Genomic DNA, 14,811 nt, shown 5'->3' with positions numbered 1-14,811 from the left:
CATGGTCGTTTTTTTGTCGAAAAAAAAAAGCCTTACTATACATGGTCGTTTTTTTGTCGAAAAAAAAAAAGCCTTACTATACATGGTCGTTTTTTCGTCTGAGAAAAAATTCTTACTATATATGGTCGTTTTTTTGTCGAAAAAAAAAAAAGCCTTACTATACATGGTCGTTTTTTTGTCGGAAAAAAAAGCCTTACTATACATGGTCGTTTTTTTGTCGGAAAAAAAAGCCTTACTATACATGGTCGTTTTTTCGTCGGAAAAAAAAGCCTTACTATACATGGTCGTTTTTTCGTCTGAAAAAAAAAGCCTCACTATACATGGTCGTTTTTTTGTCGAAAAAAAGAGCCTTACTATACATGGTCATTTTTTTGTCGGAAAAAAAAGCCTTACTATACATGGTCGTTTTTTTGTCGAAAAAAAAAAAAGCCTTACTATACATGGTCGTTTTTTTGTCGGAAAAAAAAGCCTTACTATACATGGTCGTTTTTTTGTCGGAAAAAAAAGCCTTACTATACATGGTCGTTTTTTCGTCGGAAAAAAAAGCCTTACTAAACATGGCCTTTTTTTGGTCGGAAAAAAAAGCCTTACTATACATGGTCGTTTTTTTGTCGAAAAAAAGAGCCTTACTATACATGGTCATTTTTTTGTCGGAAAAAAAAGCCTTACTATACATGGTCGTTTTTTTGTCGAAAAAAAAAAGCCTTACTATACATGGTCGTTTTTTTGTCGGAAAAAAAAGCCTTACTATACATGGTGGTTTTTTTGTCGGAAAAAAAAGCCTTACTATACATGGTCGTTTTTTTGTCGGAAAAAAAAAAGCCTTACTATACATGGTCGTTTTTTCGTTGGAAAAAAATGCCTTACTATACATGGTCGTTTTTTTGTCGGAAAAAAAAGCCTTACTATACATGGTCATTTTTTCGTCGGAAAAAAAAGCCTTACTATACATGGTCGTTTTTCCGTCTGAAAAAAAAAGTCTTACTATACATGGTCGTTTTTTTGTCGGAAAAAAAAGCCTTACTATACATGGTTGCTTTTTTGTCGGAAAAAAAAGCCTTACTATACATGGTCGTTTTTTTGTTGAAAAAAAAAAAGCCTTACTATACATAGTCGTTTTTTTTTGTCGGAAAAAAAAAGCCTTACTATACATGGTCGTTTTTTCATCTGAAAAAAAAGTCTTACTATACATGGTCGTTTTTTTGTCGAAAAAAAAAGCCTTACTATACATGGTCGTTTTTTTGTCGGAAAAAAAAAAGCCTTACTATACATGGTCGTTTTTTTTTTGTTTTTGTTTTTTTTAAATAAAACGCCTTACTATACATGGTCGTTTTTTTTTTGTGTGTGTGTTTTTTTTTTTAATAAAACGCCTTACTATAACATGCTCATTTTTCTGGGAGAAAAAAAAAGCCTTACTATACATGGTCGTTTTTTTGGGGAGAAAAAAAATGCCTTACTATACATGGTCGTTTTTTTGGGGGGGGGGGAATGCCTTACTATACATGGTTATTTTTCTGGGAGAAAAAAAACAACCTTACTATACATGGTCGTTTTTTGTGGGGGAGAAAAAAAAGGCCTTACTATACATGGTCGTATTTTGGTCGGAAAAAAAAGCCTTACTATACATGGTCGTTTTTTCGTCGGAAAAAAAAAGCCTTACTATACATGGTCGTTTTTTTGTCGAAAAAAAGAGCCTTACTATACATGGTCATTTTTTCGTCGGAAAAAAAAGTCTTACTATACATGGTCGTTTTTTTGTCGAAAAAAAAAAGCCTTACTATACATGGTCGTTTTTTTGTCGGAAAAAAAAGCCTTACTATACATGGTCGTTTTTTTGTCGAAAAAAAAAAGCCTTACTATACATGGTCGTTTTTTTGTCGAAAAAAAAAAAGCCTTACTATACATGGTCGTTTTTTCGTCTGAGAAAAAATTCTTACTATATATGGTCGTTTTTTTGTCGAAAAAAAAAAAGCCTTACTATACATGGTCGTTTTTTTGTCGGAAAAAAAAGCCTTACTATACATGGTCGTTTTTTTGTCGGAAAAAAAAGACTTACTATACATGGTCGTTTTTTCGTCGGAAAAAAAAGCCTTACTATACATGGTCGTTTTTTCGTCTGAAAAAAAAGCCTTACTATACATGGTCATTTTTTTGTCGGAAAAAAAAGCCTTACTATACATGGTCGTTTTTTTGTCGAAAAAAAAAAGCCTTACTATACATGGTCGTTTTTTTGTCGGAAAAAAAAGCCTTACTATACATGGTCGTTTTTTTGTCGGAAAAAAAAGCCTTACTATACATGGTCGTTTTTTCGTCGGAAAAAAAAGCCTTACTATACATGGTCGTTTTTTCGTCGGAAAAAAAAAGCCTTACTTTTCATGGTCGTTTTTTTGTCGAAAAAAAGAGCCTTACTATACATGGTCATTTTTTTGTCGGAAAAAAAAGCCTTACTATACATGGTCGTTTTTTTGTCGAAAAAAAAAAGCCTTACTATACATGGTCGTTTTTTTGTCGGAAAAAAAAGCCTTACTATACATGGTGGTTTTTTTGTCGGAAAAAAAAGCCTTACTATACATGGTCGTTTTTTTGTCGGAAAAAAAAAAGCCTTACTATACATGGTGGTTTTTTCGTTGGAAAAAAATGCCTTACTATACATGGTCGTTTTTTTGTCGGAAAAAAAAGCCTTACTATACATGGTCGTTTTTTTGTCGGAAAAAAAAGCCTTACTATACATGGTCGTTTTTTCGTCGGAAAAAAAAGCCTTACTATACATGGTCGTTTTTTCGTCGGAAAAAAAAAGCCTTACTATACATGGTCGTTTTTTTGTCGAAAAAAAGAGCCTTACTATACATGGTCATTTTTTTGTCGGAAAAAAAAGCCTTACTATACATGGTCGTTTTTTTGTCGAAAAAAAAAAGCCTTACTATACATGGTCGTTTTTTTGTCGGAAAAAAAAGCCTTACTATACATGGTGGTTTTTTTGTCGGAAAAAAAAGCCTTACTATACATGGTCGTTTTTTTGTCGGAAAAAAAAAAGCCTTACTATACATGGTCGTTTTTTCGTTGGAAAAAAATGCCTTACTATACATGGTCGTTTTTTTGTCGGAAAAAAAAGCCTTACTATACATGGTCGTTTTTTCGTTGGAAAAAAATGCCTTACTATACATGGTCGTTTTTTTGTCGGAAAAAAAAGCCTTACTATACATGGTCGTTTTTTTGTCGGAAAAAAAAGCCTTACTATACATGGTGGTTTTTTTGTCGGAAAAAAAAGCCTTACTATACATGGTCGTTTTTTTGTCGGAAAAAAAAAAGCCTTACTATACATGGTCGTTTTTTCGTTGGAAAAAAATGCCTTACTATACATGGTCGTTTTTTTGTCGGAAAAAAAAGCCTTACTATACATGGTCGTTTTTTCGTTGGAAAAAAATGCCTTACTATACATGGTCGTTTTTTTGTCGGAAAAAAAAGCCTTACTATACATGGTCGTTTTTTTGTCGAAAAAAAAAAAGCCTTATTATACATGGTCGTTTTTTCGTCTGAGAAAAAATTCTTACTATATATGGTCGTTTTTTTGTCGAAAAAAAAAAAGCCTTACTATACATGGTCGTTTTTTTGTCGGAAAAAAAAGCCTTACTATACATGGTCGTTTTTTTGTCGGAAAAAAAAGCCTTACTATACATGGTCGTTTTTTCGTCGGAAAAAAAAGCCTTACTATACATGGTCGTTTTTTCGTCGGAAAAAAAAAGCCTTACTATACATGGTCGTTTTTTTGTCGAAAAAAAGAGCCTTACTATACATGGTCATTTTTTTGTCGGAAAAAAAAGCCTTACTATACATGGTCGTTTTTTTGTCGAAAAAAAAAAGCCTTACTATACATGGTCGTTTTTTTGTCGGAAAAAAAAGCCTTACTATACATGGTCGTTTTTTTGTCGAAAAAAAGAGCCTTACTATACATGGTCATTTTTTTGTCGGAAAAAAAAGCCTTACTATACATGGTCGTTTTTTTGTCGAAAAAAAAAAGCCTTACTATACATGGTCGTTTTTTTGTCGGAAAAAAAAGCCTTACTATACATGGTGGTTTTTTTGTCGGAAAAAAAAGCCTTACTATACATGGTCGTTTTTTTGTCGGAAAAAAAAAAAGCCTTACTATACATGGTCGTTTTTTCGTTGGAAAAAAATGCCTTACTATACATGGTCGTTTTTTTGTCGGAAAAAAAAGCCTTACTATACATGGTCGTTTTTTCGTTGGAAAAAAATGCCTTACTATACATGGTCGTTTTTTTGTCGGAAAAAAAAGCCTTACTATACATGGTCGTTTTTTTGTCGAAAAAAAAAAAGCCTTACTATACATGGTCGTTTTTTCGTCTGAGAAAAAATTCTTACTATATATGGTCGTTTTTTTGTCGAAAAAAAAAAAGCCTTACTATACATGGTCGTTTTTTTGTCGGAAAAAAAAGCCTTACTATACATGGTCGTTTTTTTGTCGGAAAAAAAAGCCTTACTATACATGGTCGTTTTTTCGTCGGAAAAAAAAGCCTTACTATACATGGTCGTTTTTTCGTCGGAAAAAAAAAGCCTTACTATACATGGTCGTTTTTTTGTCGAAAAAAAGAGCCTTACTATACATGGTCATTTTTTTGTCGGAAAAAAAAGCCTTACTATACATGGTCGTTTTTTTGTCGAAAAAAAAAAGCCTTACTATACATGGTCGTTTTTTTGTCGGAAAAAAAAGCCTTACTATACATGGTGGTTTTTTTGTCGGAAAAAAAAGCCTTACTATACATGGTCGTTTTTTTGTCGGAAAAAAAAAAGCCTTACTATACATGGTCGTTTTTTCGTTGGAAAAAAATGCCTTACTATACATGGTCGTTTTTTTGTCGGAAAAAAAAGCCTTACTATACATGGTCATTTTTTCGTCGGAAAAAAAAGCCTTACTATACATGGTCGTTTTTCCGTCTGAAAAAAAAGTCTTACTATACATGGTCGTTTTTTTGTCGGAAAAAAAAGCCTTACTATACATGGTTGCTTTTTTGTCGGAAAAAAAAGCCTTACTATACATGGTCGTTTTTTTGTTGAAAAAAAAAAAGCCTTACTATACATAGTCGTTTTTTTGTCGAAAAAAAAAGCCTTACTATACATGGTCGTTTTTTCATCTGAAAAAAAGTCTTACTATACATGGTCGTTTTTTTGTCGAAAAAAAAAGCCTTACTATACATGGTCGTTTTTTTGTCGGAAAAAAAGCCTTACTATACATGGTCGTTTTTTGTCGGAAAAAAAAAAGCCTTACTATACATGGTCGTTTTTTCGTCGGAAAAAAAAAGCCTTACTTTTCATGGTCGTTTTTTTGTCGAAAAAAAGAGCCTTACTATACATGGTCATTTTTTTGTCGGAAAAAAAAGCCTTACTATACATGGTCGTTTTTCCGTCTGAAAAAAAAGTCTTACTATACATGGTCGTTTTTTTGTCGGAAAAAAAAGCCTTACTATACATGGTTGCTTTTTTGTCGGAAAAAAAAGCCTTACTATACATGGTCGTTTTTTTGTTGAAAAAAAAAAAGCCTTACTATACATAGTCGTTTTTTTGTCGGAAAAAAAAAGCCTTACTATACATGGTCGTTTTTTCATCTGAAAAAAAAGTCTTACTATACATGGTCGTTTTTTTGTCGAAAAAAAAAAGCCTTACTATACATGGTCGTTTTTTTGTCGGAAAAAAAGCCTTACTATACATGGTCGTTTTTTGTCGGAAAAAAAAAAGCCTTACTATACATGGTCGTTTTTTTTTTGTTTTTTGTTTTTTTAAATAAAACGCCTTACTATACATGGTCGTTTTTTTTTGTGTGTGTGGTTTTTTTTTTTAATAAAACGCCTTACTATAACATGCTCATTTTTCTGGGAGAAAAAAAAAGCCTTACTATACATGGTCGTTTTTTTGGGGAGAAAAAAAATGCCTTACTCTACATGGTCGTTTTTTTGGGGGGGGGGGGGAAATGCCTTACTATACATGGTTATTTTTCTGGGAGAAAAAAAACAACCTTACTATACATGGTCGTTTTTTGTGGGGGAGAAAAAAAATGCCTTACTATACATGGTCGTTTTTTGGTCGGAAAAAAAAGCCTTACTATACATGGTCGTTTTTTCGTCGGAAAAAAAAGCCTTACTATACATGGTCATTTTTTTGTCGAAAAAAAGAGCCTTACTATACATGGTCATTTTTTCGTCGGAAAAAAAAGTCTTACTATACATGGTCGTTTTTTTGTCTAAAAAAAAAAACCTTACTATACATGGTCGTTTTTTTGTCGGAAAAAAAAGCCTTACTATACATGGTCGTTTTTTTGTCGAAAAAAAAAAGCCTTACTATACATGGTCGTTTTTTTGTCGAAAAAAAAAAAGCCTTACTATACATGGTCGTTTTTTCGTCTGAGAAAAAATTCTTACTATATATGGTCGTTTTTTTGTCGAAAAAAAAAAAAGCCTTACTATACATGGTCGTTTTTTTGTCGGAAAAAAAAGCCTTACTATACATGGTCGTTTTTTTGTCGGAAAAAAAAGCCTTACTATACATGGTCGTTTTTTCGTCGGAAAAAAAAGCCTTACTATACATGGTCGTTTTTTCGTCTGAAAAAAAAAGCCTTACTATACATGGTCGTTTTTTTGTCGAAAAAAAGAGCCTTACTATACATGGTCATTTTTTTGTCGGAAAAAAAAGCCTTACTATACATGGTCGTTTTTTTGTCGAAAAAAAAAAAAGCCTTACTATACATGGTCGTTTTTTTGTCGGAAAAAAAAGCCTTACTATACATGGTCGTTTTTTTGTCGGAAAAAAAAGCCTTACTATACATGGTCGTTTTTTCGTCGGAAAAAAAAGCCTTACTAAACATGGCCTTTTTTTGGTCGGAAAAAAAAGCCTTACTATACATGGTCGTTTTTTTGTCGAAAAAAAGAGCCTTACTATACATGGTCATTTTTTTGTCGGAAAAAAAAGCCTTACTATACATGGTCGTTTTTTTGTCGAAAAAAAAAAGCCTTACTATACATGGTCGTTTTTTTGTCGGAAAAAAAAGCCTTACTATACATGGTGTTTTTTTTGTCGGAAAAAAAAGCCTTACTATACATGGTCGTTTTTTTGTCGGAAAAAAAAAAGCCTTACTATACATGGTCGTTTTTTCGTTGGAAAAAAATGCCTTACTATACATGGTCGTTTTTTTGTCGGAAAAAAAAGCCTTACTATACATGGTCATTTTTTCGTCGGAAAAAAAAGCCTTACTATACATGGTCGTTTTTCCGTCTGAAAAAAAAAGTCTTACTATACATGGTCGTTTTTTTGTCGGAAAAAAAAGCCTTACTATACATGGTTGCTTTTTTGTCGGAAAAAAAAGCCTTACTATACATGGTCGTTTTTTTGTTGAAAAAAAAAAAGCCTTACTATACATAGTCGTTTTTTTTTGTCGGAAAAAAAAAGCCTTACTATACATGGTCGTTTTTTCATCTGAAAAAAAAGTCTTACTATACATGGTCGTTTTTTTGTCGAAAAAAAAAGCCTTACTATACATGGTCGTTTTTTTGTCGGAAAAAAAAAAGCCTTACTATACATGGTCGTTTTTTTTTTGTTTTTGTTTTTTTTAAATAAAACGCCTTACTATACATGGTCGTTTTTTTTTTGTGTGTGTGGTTTTTTTTTTAATAAAACGCCTTACTATAACATGCTCATTTTTCTGGGAGAAAAAAAAAGCCTTACTATACATGGTCGTTTTTTTGGGGAGAAAAAAAATGCCTTACTATACATGGTCGTTTTTTTTTGGGGGGGGGGAATGCCTTACTATACATGGTTATTTTTCTGGGAGAAAAAAAACAACCTTACTATACATGGTCGTTTTTTGTGGGGGAGAAAAAAAAGGCCTTACTATACATGGTCGTATTTTGGTCGGAAAAAAAAGCCTTACTATACATGGTCGTTTTTTCGTCGGAAAAAAAAAGCCTTACTATACATGGTCGTTTTTTTGTCGAAAAAAAGAGCCTTACTATATATGGTCGTTTTTTTGTCGAAAAAAAAAAAAGCCTTACTATACATGGTCGTTTTTTTGTCGAAAAAAAAAAGCCTTACTATAAATGGTCGTTTTTTTGTCGGAAAAAAAAGCCTTTCTATACATAGTCGTTTTTTTGTCGGAAAAAAAAGCCTTACTATACATGGTCGTTTTTTCGTCAGAAAAAAAAGTCTTACTATACATGGTCGTTTTTTTGTCGAAAAAAAAAAGCCTTACTTTACATGGTCGTTTTTTTGTCGGAAAAAAAAAGCCTTACTATACATAGTCGTTTTTTTGTCGGAAAAAAAAGCCTTACTATACATGGTCGTTTTTTCGTCTGAAAAAAAAGCCTTACTATACATGGTCGTTTTTTTGTCGGAAAAAAAAGCCTTACTATACATGGCCGTTTTTTTGTCGGAAAAAAAAAAAGCCTTACTATACATGGTCGTTTTTTCGTCGGAAAAAAAAGCCTTACTATACATGGTCGTTTTTTTGTTGAAAAAAACAAAGCCTTACTATACATGGTCGTTTTTTTGTCGGAAAAAAATGCCTTACTATACATGGTCGTTTTTTTGTCGGAAAAAAAAAAGCCTTACTATACATGGTCGTTTTTTGGTTGAAAAAAAAGCCTTACTATACATGGTCGTTTTTTGGTTGAAAAAAAAAAAGCCTTACTATACATGGTCGTTTTTTCGTCGGAAAAAAAAGCCTTACTATACATGGTCGTTTTTTCGTCTAAAAAAAAAAGTCTTACTATACATGGTCGTTTTTTTGTCGAAAAAAAAAAGCCTTACTATACATGGTCGTTTTTTTGTCGGAAAAAAAAGCCTTACTATACATGGTCGTTTTTTTGTTGAAAAAAAAAAGCCTTACTATACATGGTCGTTTTTTTGTCGGAAAAAAAAGCCTTACTATACATGGTCGTTTTTTCGTCGGAAAAAAAAGCCTTACTATACATGGTCGTTTTTTCGTCTGAAAAAAAAGTCTTACTATACATGGTCGTTTTTTTTCCCGACAAAAAAAAGCCTTACTATACATGGTCGTTTTTTCGTCGGAAAAAAAAGCCTTACTATACATGGTCGTTTTTTTGTCGGAAAAAAAAAGCTTTACTATACATGGTCATTTTTTGGAGGGGAAAAAAATACCTTACTATACATGGTCGTTTTTCTGGGAGAAAAAAAAAAAAAGCCTTACTATACATGGTCGTTTTTTTGTCGGAAAAAAAAGCCTTACTATACATGGTCGTTTTTTTGTTGAAAAAAAAAGCCTTACTATACATAGTCGTTTTTTTGTCGGAAAAAAAAAGCCTTACTATACATGGTCGTTTTTTTGTCGGAAAAAAAAGCCTTACTATACATGGTCATTTTTTCGTCGGAAAAAAAAGCCTTACTATACATGGTCGTTTTTTTGTCGAAAAAAAAAGCCTTACTATACATGGTCGTTTTTTAGTCGGAAAAAAAAGCCTTACTATACATGGTCGTTTTTTTGTCGGAAAAAAAAGCCTTACTATACATGGTCGTTTTTTTGTCGGAAAAAAAAAGCCTTACTATACATGGTCGTTTTTTCTTCGGAAAAAAAAGCCTTACTATACATGGTCGTTTTTTTGTCGGAAAAAAAAAGCCTTACTATACATGGTCGTTTTTTCTTCGGAAAAAAAAGCCTTACTATACATGGTCGTTTTTTTGTCGGAAAAAAAAAGCTTTACTCTACATGGTCATTTTTTGGAGGGAAAAAAAATACCTTACTATACATGGTCGTTTTTCTGGGAGAAAAAAAAAAAAAAGCCTTATTTTACATGGTCGTTTTTTTGTCGGAAAAAAAAGCCTTACTATACATGGTCGTTTTTTTGTTGAAAAAAAAAGCCTCACTATACATAGTCGTTTTTTTGTCGGAAAAAAAAAGCCTTACTATACATGGTCGTTTTTTTGTCGGAAAAAAAAGCCTTACTATACATGGTCATTTTTTCGTCGGAAAAAAAAGCCTTACTATACATGGTCGTTTTTTTGTCGAAAAAAAAAGCCTTACTATACATGGTCGTTTTTTAGTCGGAAAAAAAAGCCTTACTATACATGGTCGTTTTTTTGTTGAAAAAAAAAGCCTTACTATACATAGTCGTTTTTTTGTCGAAAAAAAAAAGCCTTACTTTACATGGTCGTTTTTTTGTCGGAAAAAAAAGCCTTACTATACATGGTCGTTTTTTTGTCGGAAAAAAAAAAGCCTTACTATACATGGTCGTTTTTTCGTCGGAAAAAAAAGCCTTACTATACATGGTCGTTTTTTCGTCTGAAAAAAAAGTCTTACTATACATGGTCGTTTTTTTTCCCGACAAAAAAAAGCCTTACTATACATGGTCGTTTTTTCGTCGGAAAAAAAAGCCTTACTATACATGGTCGTTTTTTTGTCGGAAAAAAAAAGCTTTACTATACATGGTCATTTTTTGGAGGGGAAAAAAATACCTTACTATACATGGTCGTTTTTCTGGGAGAAAAAAAAAAAAAAGCCTTACTATACATGGTCGTTTTTTTGTCGGAAAAAAAAGCCTTACTATACATGGTCGTTTTTTTGTTGAAAAAAAAGCCTTACTATACATAGTCGTTTTTTTGTCGGAAAAAAAAAGCCTTACTATACATGGTCGTTTTTTTGTCGGAAAAAAAAGCCTTACTATACATGGTCATTTTTTCGTCGGAAAAAAAAGCCTTACTATACATGGTCGTTTTTTTGTCGAAAAAAAAAGCCTTACTATACATGGTCGTTTTTCCGTCTGAGAAAAAAATCTTACTATATATGGTCGTTTTTTTGTCGAAAAAAAAAAAAGCCTTACTATACATGGTCGTTTTTTTGTCTGAAAAAAAGCCTTACTATAAATGGTCGTTTTTTTGTCGGAAAAAAAGCCTTTCTATACATAGTCGTTTTTTTGTCGGAAAAAAAAGCCTTCTATACATGGTCGTTTTTTCGTCAGAAAAAAAAGTCTTACTATACATGGTCGTTTTTTTGTCGAAAAAAAAAAGCCTTACTTTACATGGTCGTTTTTTTGTCGGAAAAAAAAAGCCTTACTATACATAGTCGTTTTTTTGTCGGAAAAAAAAGCCTTACTATACATGGTCGTTTTTTCGTCTGAAAAAAAAGCCTTACTATACATGGTCGTTTTTTTGTCGGAAAAAAAAGCCTTACTATACATGGCCGTTTTTTTGTCGGAAAAAAAAAAAGCCTTACTATACATGGTCGTTTTTTCGTCGGAAAAAAAAGCCTTACTATACATGGTCGTTTTTTTGTTGAAAAAAACAAAGCCTTACTATACATGGTCGTTTTTTTGTCGGAAAAAAATGCCTTACTATACATGGTCGTTTTTTTGTCGGAAAAAAAAAAGCCTTACTATACATGGTCGTTTTTTCGTCGAAAAAAAAGCCTTACTATACATGGTCGTTTTTTTGTTGAAAAAAAAAAAGCCTTACTATACATGGTCGTTTTTTCGTCGGAAAAAAAAGCCTTACTATACATGGTCGTTTTTTCGTCTAAAAAAAAAAGTCTTACTATACATGGTCGTTTTTTTGTCGAAAAAAAAAAGCCTTACTATACATGGTCGTTTTTTTGTCGGAAAAAAAAGCCTTACTATACATGGTCGTTTTTTTTGTTGAAAAAAAAAGCCTTACTATACATGGTCGTTTTTTTGTCGGAAAAAAAAGCCTTACTATACATGGTCGTTTTTTCGTCGGAAAAAAAAGCCTTACTATACATGGTCGTTTTTTCGTCTGAAAAAAAAGTCTTACTATACATGGTCGTTTTTTTTCCCGACAAAAAAAAGCCTTACTATACATGGTCGTTTTTTCGTCGGAAAAAAAAGCCTTACTATACATGGTCGTTTTTTTGTCGGAAAAAAAAAGCTTTACTATACATGGTCATTTTTTGGAGGGGAAAAAAATACCTTACTATACATGGTCGTTTTTCTGGGAGAAAAAAAAAAAAAAGCCTTACTATACATGGTCGTTTTTTTGTCGGAAAAAAAAGCCTTACTATACATGGTCGTTTTTTTGTTGAAAAAAAAAGCCTTACTATACATAGTCGTTTTTTTGTCGGAAAAAAAAAAGCCTTACTATACATGGTCGTTTTTTTGTCGGAAAAAAAAGCCTTACTATACATGGTCATTTTTTCGTCGGAAAAAAAAGCCTTACTATACATGGTCGTTTTTTTGTCGAAAAAAAAAGCCTTACTATACATGGTCGTTTTTTAGTCGGAAAAAAAAGCCTTACTATACATGGTCGTTTTTTTGTCGGAAAAAAAAGCCTTACTATACATGGTCGTTTTTTTGTCGGAAAAAAAAAGCCTTACTATACATGGTCGTTTTTTCTTCGGAAAAAAAAGCCTTACTATACATGGTCGTTTTTTTGTTGAAAAAAAAAAGCCTTACTATACATAGTCGTTTTTTCTTCGGAAAAAAAAAGCCTTACTATACATGGTCGTTTTTTCTTCGGAAAAAAAAGCCTTACTATACATGGTCGTTTTTTTGTTGAAAAAAAAAGCCTTACTATACATAGTCGTTTTTTTGTCGGAAAAAAAAAGCCTTACTATACATGGTCGTTTTTTTGTCGGAAAAAAAAGCCTTACTATACATGGTCGTTTTTTTGTCGGAAAAAAAGCCTTTCTATACATGGTCGTTTTTTTGTCGGAAAAAAAAAGCCTTACTATACATGGTCGTTTTTTTGTCGGAAAAAAAAGCCTTACTATACATGGTCGTTTTTTCTTCGGAAAAAAAAAGCCTTACTATACATGGTCGTTTTTTCTTCGGAAAAAAAAGCCTTACTATACATGGTCGTTTTTTTGTTGAAAAAAAAGCCTTACTATACATAGTCGTTTTTTTGTCGGAAAAAAAAAGCCTTACTATACATGGTCGTTTTTTTGTCGGAAAAAAAAGCCTGACTATACATGGTCGTTTTTTTGTCGGAAAAAAAGCCTTACTATACATTGTCGTTTTTTTGTCGGAAAAAAAAGCCTTCTATACATGGTCGTTTTTTCGTCAGAAAAAAAAAGTCTTACTATACATGGCCGTTTTTTTGTCGGAAAAAAAAAAAGCCTTACTATACATGGTCGTTTTTTCGTCGGAAAAAAAAGCCTTACTATACATGGTCGTTTTTTTGTTGAAAAAAAAAAAGCCTTACTATACATGGTCGTTTTTTTGTCGGAAAAAAATGCCTTACTATACATGGTCGTTTTTTTGTCGGAAAAAAAAAAGCCTTACTAAACATGGTCGTTTTTTCGTCGAAAAAAAAGCCTTACTATACATGGTCGTTTTTTTGTTGAAAAAAAAAAAGCCTTACTATACATGGTCGTTTTTTCGTCGGAAAAAAAAGCCTTACTATACATGGTCGTTTTTTCGTCTGAAAAAAAAGTCTTACTATACATGGTCGTTTTTTTGTCGAAAAAAAAAAGCCTTACTATACATGGTCGTTTTTTTGTCGGAAAAAAAGCCTTACTATACATGGTCGTTTTTTTGTTGAAAAAAAAAGCCTTACTATACATAGTCATTTTTTTGTCGGGAAAAAAAAAGCCTTACTATACATGGTCGTTTTTTCGTCAGAAAAAAAAAGTCTTACTATACATGGTCGTTTTTTTGTCGAAAAAAAAAAGCCTTACTTTACATGGTCGTTTTTTTGTCGGAAAAAAAAGCCTTACTATACATGGTCGTTTTTTTGTCGGAAAAAAAAAAGCCTTACTATACATGGTCGTTTTTTCGTCGGAAAAAAAAGCCTTACTATACATGGTCGTTTTTTCGTCTGAAAAAAAAGTCTTACTATACATGGTCGTTTTTTTTCCCGACAAAAAAAAGCCTTACTATACATGGTCGTTTTTTCGTCGGAAAAAAAAGCCTTACTATAAATGGTCGTTTTTTTGTCGGAAAAAAAAAGCTTTACTATACGTGGTCATTTTTTGGAGGGGAAAAAAATACCTTACTATACATGGTCGTTTTTCTGGGAGAAAAAAAAAAAAAGCCTTACTATACATGGTCGTTTTTTGGAGGGGAAAAAAATACCTTACTATACATGGTCGTTTTTCTGGGATAAAAAAAAAAAAAGGCTTACTATACATGGTCGTTTTTTTAGGGGAGAAAAAAAATGCCTTACTATACATGGTCGTTTTTATTTATTTATTTATTTATTTTTTTAAATACCTTACTATACATGGTCGTTTTTCTGGGAGAAAAAAAAAAAAAAGCCTTACTATACATGGTCGTTTTTTTGGGGGACAAAAAAAATGCCTTACTATACATGGTCGTTTTTATTTATTATTTTTTTTTTTTTAAAGAAAGCCTTACTATATATGGTCGTTTTTTTTTGTGTTTTTTTTTTTTTTTTTAAAGAAAGCCTTACTATACATGGTCGTTTTTTTTGGGGGGGGGGAAATGCCTTACTATATATGGTCGGGTTTTTTTTTTGTTTTTTTTTAAAGAAAGCCTTACTATACATGGTCGTTTTTTGGGGGGAGTAAAAAAAAAAAGCCTTACTATACATGATTTATTTATTTATTTTTTTCAAGAAAGCCTTACTATACATGGTCGTTTTTTTTTTTTTTGGGGGGGGGCTTACTATACATGGTCGTTTTTTTTGGGGCGGGGAAAAATGCCTTACTATACATGGTCGTTTTTTTGGGGGGGAAAAAATGCCTTACTATACATGGTCGTTTTTTTTTTTTTTTTTTTTAAACGGCACACTATAAATGGTTGTTTGAAAAAAAAACAAAAAAAAAACGCCTTAGTATACATGGTCGTTTAAAAAAAAATAAAATAAAATACATGCTTGTTT

Source organism: Festucalex cinctus, chromosome 16, assembly GCF_051991245.1.
Source record: "Festucalex cinctus isolate MCC-2025b chromosome 16, RoL_Fcin_1.0, whole genome shotgun sequence".
NCBI classification, from domain to species: domain Eukaryota; kingdom Metazoa; phylum Chordata; class Actinopteri; order Syngnathiformes; family Syngnathidae; genus Festucalex; species Festucalex cinctus.
This window is presented reverse-complemented; position numbering follows the sequence as displayed.